At 38.5% G+C, this 4,942-nt stretch overlaps 1 long non-coding RNA gene across 1 annotated transcript; it reads right to left on the reverse strand.

Annotated features, from left to right (window-relative positions):
• Positions 1-622: 622 nt before the first annotated feature.
• On the reverse strand, positions 623-1,638 carry LOC134617498 (uncharacterized). The gene is made up of 2 exons (XR_010091534.1): positions 1,294-1,638; positions 623-835 (listed from the first exon to the last, which is right to left on the reverse strand). It is a non-coding gene; the product is annotated as an uncharacterized LOC134617498 (long non-coding RNA).
• Positions 1,639-4,942: the final 3,304 nt, after the last annotated feature.

Here is a 4,942-nt window from a genome sequence, read left to right on the forward strand (position 1 = left end):
TTACAGTAATGCTAACACCCCTTTTGGTCATCTCTCCTTACCCTCCAGCATTCATAAATCTGACCTTCTTTGTCTGAGATCAACCACTACGATGCATCATCACCTATATGTGCAATTTTTTTAATGGTTGCAAAGTAAGTTGCTTGTGCTGTATGCAATTTTAGATACACAGAAAGTCTTCACTTACTATATATGGCTGTCATAGTGTCCTTACCAAGGGCAGTTCTTCGCTCTGCGCCGATGTCCGTTTTGCTCTGTTCTCCTATAAAAAGCATGAACATTTGAGTGTCTGACTAGTTTCCCAGATAGCAAGGAAACATTGAAGCAATGTTGAGTCAATATCAGGCGACGTCATTGAAGCAACGTTGAAGTGTGACGTTGACCCAACATCACTCTTGCACCCATTTTTAACGTTGAAACAACGTCAGGTTTTGATGTTGAATCAATGTTGAAACCTGACATTGATTCGACGTTATATTTTCTAACACTGTTGACATTGAAACAATGTCAGATTCTGATATTGAAACACTGTTGAGATATGGTATTGATTTTCCACCTCTTTCGCACAGTTGCTTTTTATTGAAAAAAAAACAAAAAAACAAAAAAGGTCAATAGACATGTATCATTTGCAAAATACTTTATTAAAAGACAAAGTTTCCTATTTACATTTCTATGTTTCACGTCACTTTTTATTATTTACTCCGGGATGGGGATGGATGATGTGCTTCCTGCGCGCCACCCGTACGATCTGGAGCATATCTGAGCCATTTCTGGACTGCTTGAGCAAAGACCAACTCAGACATAGAGTTCGCCCCTACCTGCTGCGCCAGGCCATCTAGGACAAAAAATAGACACACACACAAAAAAAGGGAATTAGAGCACATGAATAAGCTCTTGTTAATTGTCTTCAGCAGGGAGAAAGTATGTAAACTCCTAGGCTGATAAACATGAAAGTCACCAGGCAGAAATCAGCAAACTGCCGCATTTGATTCCCAAAGAGCTATAAGCTGAAAATGTGATATGTCTTAGCATGGTGTGCCGTGTATCCTTTAAAAAAAAAAAAGAAAACATGGGTCCTCGGGCTGTACAAAGTGTACAACCCGAGGACAAAACAAGCCGAAGACCAAAGACTCCATCTCCAGATTAACCGGACATGAAAGTCTTGTTATTAAGAAAGACAAAGTAATATAGCAAAAAACAGACATAGGAAATGTGAAACGCACCCAGCACATCAATTGATGCCTTTATTGTTCACTTTAGGCTCATAAAACTACAATAAATGTTAAAACTTACCAAATATGCATCTGCACGGCGCTGTCTCTTTAAATGCCCTTTTTTGCTTTGTCTGGTCCTTGTTTTTTTTCCCCTGTCCAGTTGAGTACAGAGGCCAGCTCCTTTGTAATGGCATAAACCATTACACGGCGGACTCGCACCTCCAGTGTGGTCCAGCAGCACCAATCAACGCAAAGCGTCTCACCTATAGACACATTTTATGAGATGGAATTAGCGAGTCTCATGTCTTAAATGTGTATGCAAGTGCTTGTGTGTTTACTTCATGTAATTGATGATAGAAACATGTCATTTAGTTTTCCCTAAAGCCTGATTTTCAAGTCATACAAAGAATAAACCAAAGTATTGGCAGTGCAATGTATTTCTATTCCCTTTTGTTGGATATTCATTTGTTAGTTCTTGTAACTGCTAAAAGTGTTTACTAGTTTTTGCCTGTCACATATATTTGTTATACCATGTAAACTGTGAAATTCCAAGATTTTCAAACTTGGCTTGTAATAGTGGCCTCACAGAGTCTCTGGAATCTACAGAAAAAAAAAATCACAACAAGATGACATTCAGGAGTATAAATTAGGTTTTTTTTTTAGATAAGAGTACAATGACATTGTGATGCAGCTTTAAAGCTTTTTTAAAAGCATACCATCTATAGGGAAGACATCAGACTCTGCATGCTGGCGAGATCGCAAAGCTGTGTCGGTTTGTGCCGGAGTGGCGAAAGGTGCCGGAAGCTGGGTGGGGCATTATGATGGTTGCTATCAGTGGGCTGGGGGGCAGACTGTGGAGTGATGAGGGCTGTTTAGAAAAAGATAATTTTTTAAGTATTTAAGAATACAGACAACTTGTCAAAAAAGTTTCCTCGTGTCAGACACAGATATGTACACAGACACTAGACAGTATTTTATTACCTGGTATTTTCACTCGAGGGGCCTGGGGAAACCGTTTTTTTGTAGGCTTTCCCCACAAAAAAACTCATCCTTTGAGTCCGTATATGTGTACAGGGGATTTGGTCTAAAGAAAAGAAATTAAAAACGGTCTTAAGTAATTGTAAATATGCTTTTGGCATATTGTTTCCTAAAGTTAGTTTGATTTCTAGCAACACACACAGGAAACAGAGACGTGCAAGAAGGTACAGCATACAATGAATTTTTGAAGTGCACAAGTGTACACGGCTTTGCATTTTTAAAAAGTTTACGAACTTCCACTTTTTGGACTATATTATGTGGTGATATTGCAGTATGCAAGCACCACAGATATGTATAAAAGACAAGATCATAAATTCTTAACAATCAAAGATATGTTTGTGAATATAAAGGTTTTACTTGTGCTTTCTTTTAAGACTGGTCTGGGTTTCTTCTTCGGACTGAAGGTCAGACGTATCACAGCGTTCACGTGGATATCTCTGAAGACTGCGTTCTGCTTCGTGAAATGTGCCTGGAAATACAAACACAATGTATGGCCAGACATACATTACGTGTGGACAAAAGGTGCAAACGCATAGAAAAATCAGCGGTTTCAAAAATACGCTGGTACGTGTGGACGTAGCCTTATTCATTATTCAAGGCACAAACGGAAAGTCATGTACGCGTGCAACGTAAAGTTAGGTGAGCGTGCAACGTACAGTCACGCATGCTGCGTGAGCATTCAAACTGAGTCTAAAGTTTTCGTGTGCGCATTGAAGCGAGTGCTCTCCAATCATCAAAAGTAACAAAGTCATTGAACACGTTTATACAGTTAACTTTACGTTTATCAATCATATATCACAGATTTAGAATTTTTTGTAGTACTAAGCAACTACAGAGCGAAAGTCTGGGTCAAGCGCCGAGGCGACGGCAAGAACAAAGGAAACCTCGAAGCGTTAAAGCTAGCTTTGTAAGGGAATATAACGAAGAAATTATGAAACAAAAATGTTTTCTTTGTTGATATACTTTGTTCGCAGTGCAATTTATTTGTTGCCGGATTGTAAGAAGTAGACACAATTTAAATAACAGTAAAAAAAAAACTCGTTAATGTACAACATTAACAAGTTTTTTTTTTACTGTTATTCAAATGCAAACATGGAAATACCGAGTAGGAAAAAAAAATCATTCATTCTTACCTTATACTAATCGTGGTGCGGGCCAGTGCAGTGCATGAACTGATGCCTTCTCCGGTCAATTCCGCTGAGAGTAAATTAAATGTCCCGCTCTACTGTAGAAGACAATGAATACCGGGGGAGGGGGGGGGTGTACCAATGTGAGAGGGGTGCTGCGGAATAGTCCAAGTGATCGCTGCTTTAATTTCCTGGTCAACTATACATAAATTGCGCGTAGACACGATTTTTTAAAGCTGGTGAACTAGACCAAGTCATTGATAACAAATGAACAATAAATCTACTTTCTCTGGTACTTTATACCCGATCAGTTGCAATGCAATTTAATGCTCAACTACAAATCGATGGTTTTTGATGGTGACCGGAGCCGAATGATCGTCAACTATAAATAGACGTTTTCTCGATGTTGTTGTTGTCACCTGGTCGACTATAAATAGATCAAATATCAATGACAAAAAAACAACGGTGAATCAACATCGTTACAACGTCTCTATAGTAAGACCGTCGGTTTACCACAGTATTTCAACGTTGTTACAACATTGGCATTTCAACCCCGACCATATACGACGGTTCGGATGAAAAATCAACATAGATTCAATGTCGTCTTGCTATCTGGGTTTAGATTTCAAAAAATCTGATATTTGTTCAACTAAACATTTGAACTACAATGATATGCTATTCAGAGATACTTTTATGGGTACTTTTTGGTAAAGAAACTGGTGACAGAGAAGTAGGCCTTTTAAAATACTATTAGCTAACCATTTGAACTGGCTTTCAAAGCTGTTTACGTTTCAAATTGCTGTGGATCAAAACCTCCAGTGGGAAGGCGGCCAGTAGAAGAACACGCACCATTGAACCTGAAAACAACTGAAGCAATATAGTTCATTTTGGGTGAAAAACAAAACATTCCTCTAAAATACATATATACTGACATCAGCAATCAACATCATGATTGTAATTATTTCCCTCCTAGTCCATCTACTGCTGTGTGCATGTGTCAAGCAGTACACTGATAAAAGCTATTTTGGAGAGAGGTATATATAATCTATGCAAATCATATAAGATTTACTCTATTATTGCACTCAGCCAAGGAATTATACAGTAATGGGTTAATTATACCCTTTTCTTAAGAGTAACAACATTACATTAAAAAATGCAGTAAAATATACCCCCAAACCGTGAGTCTTATGTTCCTAATTGCGCATGCGGCAGACCGCGCTTTTTGACTGAGCGGGACAGCAAGCAAATTCTGGGTCCTTTCTTCAGCTTCCATCTAACCCGATCGAACCACAGAAGTGAAGGTAAGCTATTTACATAGGGTGAATAATATATAATAGCGCATGCAAATGGTAATTTTTGAAGTAATGAGCTATTACACTTTATTTGTATTGCTTAGGTCTGTGTAATTCACCATTACTTGAAATGAAACTTTGAATCTGTTGCTGTCTGTTAACCGTCTAGACAACTGTCGGTAAGTTGCAATGAAATGTGTTTGTGGTGCGCTTTTTATCAGTCAGCATGCATGACCAGTCCCGGACTGAACACTGAGGTCATGTCCAAATT

This window comes from Pelmatolapia mariae, linkage group LG18, assembly GCF_036321145.2.
Source record: "Pelmatolapia mariae isolate MD_Pm_ZW linkage group LG18, Pm_UMD_F_2, whole genome shotgun sequence".
Lineage (NCBI taxonomy): Eukaryota > Metazoa > Chordata > Actinopteri > Cichliformes > Cichlidae > Pelmatolapia > Pelmatolapia mariae.